The following is a 13091-nucleotide window of genomic DNA, read 5'->3' on the forward strand; positions in this document are numbered from 1 at the left end:
TTTTCAGGGATCTTGCAACTGTTTTTCTTCAACCTGCAGGTGGCATTAGCACTAAAAATGGATTTTCTTTCTTGAAAAGTGTTTAGCAATGAAATGAAGAAAGCTGTAAGGGGATCTGTAGTAGGACTGCGTGCTTGGAGTTAGTTATGCTAACTGCAGATGGCATTTTTGCATGTTTTATAAGGCAGGGATATACAAATGTTTTAGCACCCTAAAATATAATATATTGAGTTCCCAGAAACAGGCGGGCTGGTAGAACCAGAGGAGTCTGAGCTTACACTAAATCTGTGCAACCGTAAATTAGTTATGCTGCACTTCAAGCACTCATTGCCGGGGAACCCAGACTGACACCTGTCCATCACCAGCACTGGTTAGAGCCAGGCAGCACGCTAACTGCGAGTTCTTCCATAACCTTGAGCAAGTTAGCAAGGGATAGTCTCCGATGCCCGTAGGCAGGCTGGGAAATAGTTTACTGTGGGCCTGAGCTGATTCCCTTTAAAATCCATGGGAGAATTCCCTTTGGCTTGAGTGGAGCAGGATCAAGCCCTCCTGCAATGTGAGGAGTGCTCAGGGTGTGCAGCAGCCTTTTACTGTTCAGTGTCGTGGGCTCTTCGGCTGTGAAATGGAGAATGATAATACCTGCTTGCCGTCCTTACCTGGCCAGAGAGGCTGGAAACATTAATTAGTGCTGAAAAAAGGCTTAGAATATAAAAGATTTTTTTTTTCCTTTTTTCTGTCAGTACGAAGTACTGTTATGGTTAGGGCTGTAACAGAAAAAGCTAGCTATACAGGAACAGGAATAAGCTCACATTTTAAATGCCGACATCCCAAGCCTTGACACTAATTTCTCCACCTTCCAGAAACACTGACATGCCCCGTGGGGCACAGTCATCGCACAGATCACAATACTCTCCAGGAAGGCCCAAACCTTGTCTTACCTTGCCCTGGCTGAGCTGAAAATGAGCCATTTAGGGCCAACTCCCTTTAATTCAGATGCGAGTTTGTGGCCAGGAAAAGTCCACTGCTGTCTGAGTGCTCAGGCAGCACAGCAGGAATAGCAGGTTTGGGAGAATGAAGCTGAGCAAAGGTGGAGCAGTGTCTTTCTTTATCTAGCTGCCCAAGAGCTACAAGGGAATCCAAATAATGATAAGGCAAAGAGCAGATGTGAAAATCCTGTGGCCTTATGCTGTTTCAGATGTGATTGATGCAATGTAAATAAATGCCCCAAGCATCCGAGAGCAAAGAACCTGCAACCTTTCATGACAAAACCCAGAGTTTTAGGGAGGGAATTAAGAAGTGGGAGTTGCTGCTGAGCACCAGGGCACAGCTCTGTCTCTGTGCCCTCCCCGTGAGCCCTTGCAGCCCCAGAAGAGCGTGGCAGAAGCAGAGCTGCAGCCTTAGGAGCACTGTCGTAGGAGGCCCTAGGCAGGAGAAGAGTGGGTCGTGAAGAAAAAGTCAATATTTTATGGCCGTTCAGGAGTGAGAGCCACAAGAGGACGTCATATAATGGTTGCTGTAGCTGGAAAGTTGGAATGTGTCTTCTGCTCTTTGGTTCTTTCTTTTTTTCCTTAGTTTTCTTCTGCCACTTGAGCATTCCTTCAATAGCTAGCCCATTTACTCTAGCTAGCCTGGTGTCTTCTCTTTTGAAGCTCACCTCCTTCTTCCTTTCGTTTTTGATGACACTGGAGCCTTGCTCGATCCCTCTGTTCACCTACACCTCAGACCTTGGTATCGCAGGATCAACCCCCTTCGTTTGCACTGTGTCAGCTGCTCGTTCTTCATGCCACAGCCACACGCTTGCTGTCGTTCAAGGTCAGCTTGGGCACTGCTCCCCAAGGGCCGGTTCCCACCACGTTTAATGTCAGTGAGGGATGCTTGCTAGAGCGCCGTGGCTCCTTTCTACCACCCGACTGTGGTGTCACATCGAAGAACCCAAAGTGCTGGTTGCCTTGCTCCCAGGGAAAGCAGAAGGTCATATTTTGGTGGGGAAGCGGGTGGCTTTTGCTGGTGGCCACAGTGGCCATGGGCCCACCTGCAGGGAGCGTGGTGGTGGTGGTGGTGGCGTTTCCTGGCGTGGCGTGTCCTGGCGGCACTGTGGCCAGGGCACCAGTCGATGCTGTTTTATCAGATCCTGTGACAGTTTTTGAATTAATGTGGTTTCATTGTTAGTTTTGCAAGGGTGTTTGCTGTTGTGAGTTGCTGTTGCAAGCACCAGGAATGTTTTCTTTGAACACAGGGGTATCTCTGTGTTACTGTAAAAACTGCGACTGTTACTCAATGGGACATACTAACTGTCCTAGCAGATGTGTCTGTGACGGTTTGGGTGCAATTAGATGCAATCAGCTTAGATTAAAAACCTCCCCCCACTCCACAAGGCAAAAACATGGAATGGGCACCAAAGTAAAGATAGGGACTCTTGGCTCCACTAATATTTAAATCCCTAGAAGAAAGCTAGGAGTCCTGGGAGCAAGAAGGATTGCAGTAAAAGGTTGCTGAAAAGCGGAAACAGTCAGCTGAGGGAGAAGAAGTGAGGCCACCGAGCTCTCACCAGAGGCTGCATGGGGATTTTCTTTTTTGCTTAGTGAACCATTTTGTTATTGGGAGGTGCTAATTTGTGAAAGCAAAACAACTCCAGGCAAAGGGTGTGTTTTGACAAACTTCACATATTGGGGAGGGGTGGGGAGAAGCAGGGAAAGAAGAGAAAATAAATGTAGAACTATTGCAATGTCATGGGGGGTAAGTGGTATGTTTGAGACAGGGGCTAAATCACTGCTAAATCACTGCAGGCAGAATTGATGTGAGACTAGAGCACACTGAGAACTGGGCAGGGGCATAAACCTAATTGATTTGAGGCTGGAGCAGAGAGTTAATTGGGGGCCAGGGTAGAACAGTAACTAACGTAGCGCTGTGATAGCCAAAAGCGTATCTCACTCTAAACTGGTAACATCCGTTGTCGTGCATGCACAGGGTATGAATGCTGGGAGTCTGGGAATCACGGGGTAGCTTAACCAATGATTTCATTATTTTCGTTAGAAACGTCTAGTCTTTGGAGGCCAGTCGCATGCCTTTGGAGATCGACTCAAGAATTTTTTGCGTGTTTGCAGTCGTCAGCGTTGTCTTTTGCTACAGCCCGTGGAAGAGAGATTCCACATATCACATCTTGACAATGCCTGTCATTCTCGGCATTGTTTTGGCTGGGGAAAGGGGAGGAGCAATTGGCTGCCAGAATGACTATTTCAGGGATCATGGAAAAGGGGGTGCTTTCGCCGAGAACTTTGTTCCTCTCAGAGAAGCAACTTATATCCCCAGGGAAACCACCTCCTGACTAGGTCCGCAGCCGCTCCTTACAAATATTCACATTTTTTTAAAGACTGTTGAATTGAGCACTCAAATTTTGAAAATGCAAAGATGGAGGTTGCCTGGGCAACTGCTTTGCACTGAATGAGGAAATGATCTTTTGAGACAAACATTAAGTGATCATGTAATTAAAGACCGAATCAAAACTCCATTGTACAAGGAAGCTAAATTAAAGTTGACCTGGCAACTTTGAGTTTGGCATTTCCTAAATTTTAAGAGCTTGACTTCAAGTTTAACTTTTTTTCTTACCTCTTCTTTTGTATGTAATCTTAGTTTTTTTATTCAAGTGGATTTATAAAATATCAATTTTCTGCAGCCACGCTCACCTCTGGCGCAATCTGAGTTTCAGTCCAAGAGCTTTAGCTTCCCAGCACAGATGTCTACTGCTGGGACAAAAGGTGTAACTTTTGTCTGTTATCCTTTGGGGAATGACTTCCAGTTGAAGAAACAACATGGCTTTTCAGTTTGTTATTATGTACAGTTTGCCCTACTGGATCAGATGCGTAGTTAATTTAGCCTACATCAGATGCATCAGAGACAGATGCAAGAACTGAGTTTATAGATTTGGAACTGTCTGTCCACAAGATGACTTAACCCCAGCCACTACTAGTTAGAGGTTGTTTTAAACCCTCAAGAATAATTTTTCTCTCTTCCAAACCCAATTTTTTATTTATTTCTTGGCAGCGTCTTTGGTGTTAGTTTTCAGTCTTATACCATTTCCATTACCAGCGTGTTAGAGAAATGTGGTGACTCAGTATTCCTGGGTTCTGCTTCAAGCTCTGGTACAAGAGTGTGGTCCAAAACAACTGTTAACAATCAGTTACCAACAGCACAAACAAATGCCTAAAACTGAAAAATTAATGCCACTTGGTTAAGAAAAATATGAAAATAATTTCCAAATCTTTATCATGTATAATCCCATCTAAATAATACCTTCCATTTTGTTCCTTCTGCAAAACCGCAGTGGCATCTTACAATCTCTTACAGCGTGCTTAGCATTTCAAACTCTTATTTTAAGAAATTACTTCAGCAAACTCCTCTCTTTTTTAGCTTACACATTTTTCAGCTTACTAAGTGATAGTTACATGGAGCTCTACCATTCTCTTGCTATTTTCAAGGGCAAAAAAAGTCTGTACATGCAGTATGTACTAGGGTCTGGCTTTTATTATTATAATTGTTATTGTGCTTAGCTATCTGTCAATGCAGAGCTTGAATTTGACACAAATTGTCTCCACGGTGGTGTGTTCTTACTGTGACAAGCTCTCACAGCTATCAGCTGCAGCACATTGCCCTGACCTCCTTCCCAGCTGTTCTCTGCCTCCAGCCCCCTAGTCGGTACTGGGGACACCTGAGGGGTGGAGGGGACACCACGCACTGGCTGCCGCTCTTCCTCCGTGGGGCTGGAGTTTGCGGAGGACAGCCAGCCATGCCTCCTGCCGCCTGCTGCGCTCCGGTTCAGTGCCGCTGTGGGGCTTCCTCCAGGGGTAAAGCCTGAAGCCAAGAGCACAGTTTTAACCTTCTCCCATTTGCACGTGCTTTAATTTTGCCAAAAGATCCCCCCCCCATTTTGTTGTTTCTAGAAATAAGTTGATATAATATGGAAATTTTGATTTGCATTTGCAGAAGTGACTACGGGGTTTGGGAACCTCAGTTCTTGTCTGCCTCTCTGGGGACATTAGGACACTCAATGCTAGCACTTGTCTGTGACTGCTTGTAAATTAGGTTATGTTCCTTTGGTTAGCTCTCTTTCTTCCACTCAGAAAAAAATATCTTCCCCTATTTTTGTTAGTCAATGCCAGTGTAGACTCTTGTTTCTTTTAGTGTAGGCCAACAATAAGACTGTGAGTAAGAAAGATTCTCTAATATGTAGGTGCCAATGCATTTTCTCTGTTTGTTTTGAATAATGATAGCTGTATGAAAAGTTTCCATACTCAGTATTTATGGTGGCAGGAATGGCAGAAGCTGATTCAGTTTGGGGGTAAGGGGGCTATAAGATCTTGTGAGACTTCTTCCGCTTCTGTAATCTTATGTGTTGATGACCACAAATAGTACCTGTTTTTAAGGACAGGAGGCTAAGGCTTGGACATTCCAGACTCCATTTCTGTTGAATTCAGCTTGGTATTCCTCATGTTTTATTGGAATACATAGGCAAGTTCATTCAAAATTCTTCCTTTATTGTGGAACACCCTAGACATTTTCCCATTGACAGAGAACAACCGGTAACATTTAATGATCTTCTGCACCAGTATTTCAGTTGTTTTTGAAGACAGAACTTGTTTTCATGCATGATGGTGCATGTTAATCCAGAGGTGGTACATCCCTGTATCATAAGAGTTTAGGACAGCATTCAAATAAACAGAAGAAAGAAAAATGACTGCTTCACTATTTCAGGTGTCATGTTGTAAAGCGACCAGCTAGCATTATAAAAACGCTCTTAGCTTACCCTCTGTAATTAACAATTCTTGCTCATTTCTAGCAAAGTGAGGGGACTAATTGCACACACATAGTATGCAAAGGTGCTGTGCTGGTTGTCTTTACTACTGACACCTCTCTTCTGAAGCACATCACCCATCATACTGGATAAACCAAATCATGCTTGAGAAGATGAGGGCAAAAGGGTTGTATTCCCCAGCAGCCACCCTCTCATTCTGTAACACTCGCACCCTCTAGCTCCAGCTCCTGCTTTCTCATCCAGCTAATTCCAGTCCGACCACCATGTCCTTGTCAGCTTCTCTGTTTCCTTTAGTGTCACCAGCTGGCTCCCAGTCTCCTTGCTCAGTCAGACACAGTATCCCTTTCCTACTCATACAAGTGTCTTGGCTTCAAGGCTTTGCCCAACCAGTCTCAAACTCCTACACACCATTTTGCTCTCCCTCCTCATTGCAGAGCCCCAGTCCACACAGCAAGGCCAGACATAATGCTCCTCTCCCATCCCATATTCCAGTTTTGTCTGACATGTTATCCCATGTATTTCCATTCTCACACTCTTCCTAACATGTCCTCTTCTTTTAAATGAAGTGGTTTCCTCTTCTGTGTTGCTGAGACTGGGAGATACCCAGGGAGAAAGGATTCCTGTTCTTCTTTCTGAGGCCTCTCTTCAAGCAGCTGGAAGCTTCAATTACCGAAAAATCTGTTTTGAGTTTGACAAAGTTATAAGCAAATGAAACAGTCTCTTATAATGGGAAGTGTCATACAGCCTTAATAATAGACAGTGCTATAGCCCCACCTATAAGATGTATGTGTGTGTGTATAAAAATGAAACCTGAAATCTGAATGAACATGAAAAGGCCTCGACCTACTTTCAGCCTGATATGTGCACTCCCTATCTTTAATGGAAATAGACAGGACAGGTCTTGTACATCTCTGCCTTCATTTTATAGAAGTGTGTTACAAGTATAGAATTATTGTGGAAGGAGTCTTGCAGACAATAAACCTGGGGAAGGGTTTTTGCAGGATCTCATTTACAAATGGGTAAAATGCCCTAGTTCTTTTGAGTCTAGTCCAGGGCAATTCAGACAGATGTTGAAACATGCAACAATCAAAAGTAGGTCCAAGTCTGGGTCCTCAGGTAGACAGATGTCTCTCATAACAGTCTCAGACTGTACAGTTTCAGGGTCTGCTTTCCAGCTGCAACCCAGAGGAGATTTGGAGAGAGGGGGATTCATAGAGTCCTCTTTAAGTGCACCATCAGCTTATTAGGAAACTGAGAGCTCTTATTCCTGGAAGCAACATTTTGTGAACTGTCATACTCATTTCCTTCACACACACGCACAGATTGCCTGCTTGACCTGAGGGCTGAAGTCATTTACATTTTTGATCTGCTCATCTCTCAAAAACTTCCACAAATTAGAAATACCATAAACCATGTTTGTTGTAGCAAGGGCAGAAAAGTCTGAGGCTGGGCCTGGGTGTCTTGTTTGACCTCAGCTGAATTACTGGTTCCAAATAGACCTTCTTCTTTGAAGAATCTCAGATCTAAACTTCAAGGCACTGGCTAATGTCTACTTGACTGTAGGTGTACTTCTTTACAGGACAGCTCTTCTGCACCAAAACTCTAAAATCAAACTCTTCCAGAATCTTTCAGGTGAATGAGAGACCAGAAAAACTAATATAAGCTCCAAAAAGATTTTGATCTAAAGCTGCCTAATTGTGAGACCTTTTCCTTCTGTGTTAAGATTTCTAACGAGATTTTTACATGCAACTGCCAGTGCCTTAGCCGAAAAATGCTATGGAACAGCAAACATTGGAGACTTTGTTTCCTTCAAGTTTCTTCTTTATAGTTTCTGCAGTTCTTCCCATGGCGGCGTTCTACAGCATAGCGCTCATTGTCAGCATAAGTTTCAGCGGCTGTAGGATATCTCAAGGCACGCGTGCTCAGATATGGTTTTTCTTCTCCCGGGATCCACCTCTCTGATAGAAATGTATACACGGTGGAAAAGTCAGACAGGAGCAATGCTTTTTGCAATGTGCTTTTGCAAGGAGGACATGTCCATCCTTCCTGCTTTGCTCCTCAGACAGGCATCAGGACTGCAGAGGTGGGTCTCTGGCTGGGGACCTTGGAGCTGGCTGCTCACTGTGGCCACAAAGGGAGCAGAGCAGAGAGTGAAACTTTAAAAACAAGCAAGTAATGCTGGAAGTTCGAGTGGTCAAAACCTTGGTGTTTTCCAGTGATGAGGCAGTTTATAATTTACTCCCATTCCCTCCTGCTGAAAAATTCATCTAATTCTTCCCATGTGAAAGGAGAGCATGAGTCTCCCCTCTTGCTTTTCCGTTCATTTTCTTATGCTAAAGCCCTGTGGACAAAGCCCTGTTCCAGGTGCAGGAGAGCTTTTCCTGTAACTTACCCATGGTATTCTTATCAAAAGTGTTACCTCCAAAACTATTTCCTTCTAACATTAATTATCCTTTGAGCCAACTCACTCACAGTGCACAAAAGGGTACAGAAGTTTTGTGAGATTTTTTTTTTCATTAAGTACCACATGTGCCTCTCCTTGCATATATACAGTGGTTCCCCACCACCTTGAAGACATCACAGCATGTACTGTAGGAACCAAAGCTAACAGGTATAAAATGGTTGCTTATTGTTTACTTATGTGCCGTAATGCTTCCCATATGACCTAGTGATGAGGCTTGCAGAACTGGAGGTGTAAGAATTAAATTGAAAGTTTAGAGAAAAATAGACATAAACTAACAGCTGCTGGGATAACATCTTTCGAGGTTGAATCTTCCCTGCAAGACTAACTGTGCCTGTGTGGTCTTGCGCTCTCCCTGAGCAGCTTGGTGGCAAAGCGGGATGAGTACGTGATCAAATCCGTGGGCACCGAGGTTCCTGGCTGAACGCAGCGCACGAAACGGGAGGAGAGGGGTTAATCTTTTGTCCTCTTTGCCCAGGGGAATGTTTATCGCCTCGCAGGGAAGGTCTCCTTTCCTTCGGTGAGTTAAGTCAGCCTCCGCTTTGTTTGACGCTGCCCATTTGAGGAAAGCTTCTCCCTGACCTTCTGCCAGAGAGACTGATGACAAGGACGGTTTGAACTAACCTTGACATTCACCAGGGTAAATGGCTTTTTCCACAAGTAGTCAGCAAGCAAGGAGAGCCAGTCAAGAGCTAATGAATCTGTACCTGAGGGAAACCGAACAACAATTGCACTTTTAAAGAAGGAAAGTGTCCCCAGCTCCATCTGTACTTAAAAGCTGGAGAATTAACTCTTCTAGCTAATGTTTGGGTTTCGAAGTATCGCGTTTCAGTTGGTGATAGAGTGAAAGGAGGCCACCGGCGGAGGCGTGTATAAGGAAAACCACTGAGGGACAGGAAACGTGCTCCACTCTCTGATTACGGTAATACAAGACAAACTTGCCGAGTTTCCTCCTCCCCCTTTACCCCTTCCTGCTGCGGCTGTAGGGTTGGCGGGCGATAATCCTCCCGTAGCTTTGCAGCCCGGGGCCGCAGGACCTTGGGCTGCCGTCAGCGTCGGGCGCGAGCGAGGCCCCGAGCCCAAGGGACCCGAGCGGGGATGGCGCCGTGGCCCAGCTGACGTGGATGTTTCGCGCCGGCTGGTTTATAACGCAGTAAAGGGACTGGAGTGCTGCTCAGCCCAGGGTTTGGTACGAAAAGCGCTCCAGAATAAAGTACAAAAGCAGAGGCATACACAGCCGCCGTTGCTCTTTTCCTCCTTAAGGAAGGTGGTTTCATTAGTGGTTCAGCTGATATCTGGAAACAATAGAAAGAATGTTGTGGGTTGCAACATATTTCACTTTTCTCAGTACTGTCCAGATGATGTATTCTTAATCCTAATTAGGTTGTTCAAAGCCTAGTTTTTGCGAGTAAGCCATCATTGTGTGAAGATTGGCCTGACAGTCCTCTGGCCCGTTCATTCACAAATCTTGTCTGTTGCGTTATTTAAAGTTAACTCATTATGGTTTTCCTTCTGCAAGGGGAAGGAAGGACCAGAAGCGCTGCACTTCCGGAGACAACCTCTTTGGCTACGTTATCAGAGACCATATACAGCCCTGGTGCGCCCTGCTCCTGCAAAATGCTGTGCCCAGACTATGAGGGAGCATTGCTAAGGGGGTAATAGGGTCACTTCATCTCCGACGGAAAGGTAACCCCCTTTCTGTGCTCGCTGCCTCACAAGTCTCTGCTGACAAACCTTACAATGCAGTACTGATACTGGGTAGCTGCCCAGCAGTGACTAAAGTGTCCTGTGCAAACTCATTTCGCACATAAACAGCCCACTGAGAAGTGAAAACATTTCTAACCAGAGACCATCCATTTCTCTTTTGCATTCAGGCTTCCTGGACGTATAAAAACCAGGGTATAGCTGATTTCAGCCAAGCTGGTGAACCTTACCATTTTATGCAAGCTCATGCTACGGCCCAAGAGGTTTGCAAGGGAATTGGCTGATGAAGCAAAAGCCTATTTTTCTGGGATACTTAGGAAGTGACTGTAGCCAACTTTTGTCTGGCAGCACTTGGACTCAAGGCACATGGATTGCTTTTCTGAGTCTGCTACTAATTCGTGTGTGCATAACTCCTACTGGCTGGACTAAATCGAGCTCTGTAAAATGTATTTATTAATACTTACTTCCTAGGGCTGTTTATTTAAATGTTTGCAAAAGGCTTTGGAACGCTAAGTAAGGGGAAAGCACTAGCTCCAGCACTGAATCTTAAGCACTGGCAAATTAGGTGGTTGGCAAAACCCAGCGATACCAGTCACATTTTCCTCAGGATAACAAAAGGTAGCATTGATGCCATCTTTGTCATACGATCATCTTCCAAGGGATGCCAACTTTATGCTTAAAAATACATATATTTTAAGGAGAAAGTAAAACAACACCTGGAAAATGCACGTGTAAAATAAAATGCAGATACACTGTCAGTCGAGTGTGTTTGCTTTTGACATTTCCTTAGGTGGAGCTTTGTCCAGATTTTGCTGTGGCATGTGAGTGAGATGAGGCAAGAGTGAAAAAGGGTGAAGCCCAGGCTAAACGGGGGCTTAAGTGAGTACATGGTTAGGATCCGCTGTTTTTTGCATTTGCTGATCAAACATGCAAGAGTGCCTTGAAATGTCAGAACGTGAAATGTGGTGTTGGCACAAAGGAAAGGGACAAACCCTTCGAACTGAGGACGGTGGGCACCCCTGGGTGAAGCCTGTCAGGAATGTGTTGAAGGCAGATAAGTATGTAACCTTGTGAAAGTCTGAAAACAACGCTGCAGCGCTAGTGAGACTCCCAGGGAAAAAGTTGTATACAGTGGAGAAGATAATATTTCATCTCCCTCCGGGTCAGTTGGTTCTCAGCAGAGTGTTCTCTGTTTGAGATTTGAGGATTTGCAGACAGACAAACTCCACAACCCAGCAAAGGTCAGTCTAAATATCAGACAGATAAACAGCACCTTAACCATAAGCACAACTCCGATTTATGGTGCTCAATTTATTCTTTCCTTTACATGATAAAGTGAAACGTGTGCTTCTTCAGAGGGCTGCAGCTGAAAAATTTAAAGTAACATAACTTCCTGAGGTGCTTTTAAAGAAATATGCTTTCCTGTAACCACAGCCTGCTTCCTCGTTAAGATTTTTTCTCTCTGACTATTTTGCTTTGGAGAATTTCTCCTTCCTGTCCCCCCAGCCCTCCAGAAAAACATGACACCTGTCTTGCAGTTGCTTTTCCAAGCTAAGGCCTTAGTGAAAGAGAGTCCAGCTGGGCTGTTTCGCTTGCTGGTAGAGCTGTGTTGGCTGAGGGCCCCATGGAGAGGTGCTGGGCCCTCTTCATTGCACAAGGTTGTGGCTTCGTGTCGATGGCGACTTGATGTGCCTGTGGTAAAGTCAGTAGTGGTGGCAAGTTACAGAACAGCAGCCTTGTCCTCCTGCCTTGTTGGCAGCTGTCTGCAGTGCTCAGGCAACCTCAGGCGCCCATTAGGAGCACGGAGAAGGTACTTTTTTTTCAACAATGGCAGACCTTTCTAGCTGGATCTGGTCAAGTATTTCCCATCACTTGCTCTGAAGCCACATGTTGCATGGAAGCACTGGGCGGGCTCAAGGGAGTGCAGCAGATGTGAAACCAGAGTTAGAATTTGCCCATCTTTTGCCCTTTGCTTTCCTGTGGAAAACCTTATCTTCACCTGAGATTTGATGGCGTGCTTGCATGGATTTAGGTGATTCAGCATGGCAAATTTTGTACACCACAATCAAGACTCCAGTGAATCACTTTCAATGGGACTTTTACACAAGTGACATCCTAGATTCTGACTGAGATAGGAGGAATAAGGCATTAGATAAATTCAAAGCCTTAATTTCTAATACTTCTGCTTGAGTAAAGCAGAAAACCAGGAAATGTAAGTGTCTTCCTTTTTATACACACAACACAGAAGTTAATAAGTTTTCAGGGGTCCTTCTTTTATTCTGGATCTGATTCCCATTTATAATAAAGCTCCTTTATGCCAAGTGAAATTCTAGTAGCTAGAATTTGCTTGTATCTTCAGTGGAGCCCATATTTCACCATGAGCCATGAAATATCTTTAAAGCGAATATAAATTATGTTACAGTGGAAAAACACCTTTTACAGTACTTGAGTGGGGGAAGGGAGTCATAGTAAATCAGAATCAGGCTCCCTTTAATTGTCTTGTTACTGATCTTGCTGACAAGGTGTATATAATTAAGCCATTTCTGTGAGTAATAGAAGTTCTGAATGCAGAAGGTGTGCCAAATAATTTTTTAAACTAACTTGGTTAGTCAAATAATCAACAAAATAATATCCCACTGTATCAAAAAAACAGGAAATGAAACACAGTATTGCCACATTTTTAAAATACTAAGATAGTTATTTTTTTCTGTTTCTGTAGGCAGAAATCCTGCGTATGTTCTCATGTTATCCATTTCTAGGAATTGCATGCAACTACACCTAGGATTCTAGGGCTTCAGATTGAACTGATTTGCCTTTAACCCAACTGATAGAGTAGCTATTTGGTCAGTTTTTAGGAAACTGTTTTTTAGTATCGCTACACACTTGATGTAGTTTAAAAGAAAAGACTTTGGAAGCACTGTAAGCTAACATTTGTCAGGAACATATATGGCTATAGGCTGCTTGTCACAGCCATAGATGCCAACAGAGCAAACCATGGTTCAGTTACCCAGCTCACCATTTGCAGCTGCAGCCTTTAAATCATGCAAATTATCTGCCTAGTCTGTAATCTTAATACAAAAAAAAACAAAAAAACCCAACACTTTTAAATAATTTGTA

This window comes from Apteryx mantelli, chromosome 3 (genome assembly GCF_036417845.1).
Source record: "Apteryx mantelli isolate bAptMan1 chromosome 3, bAptMan1.hap1, whole genome shotgun sequence".
NCBI lineage: Eukaryota > Metazoa > Chordata > Aves > Apterygiformes > Apterygidae > Apteryx > Apteryx mantelli.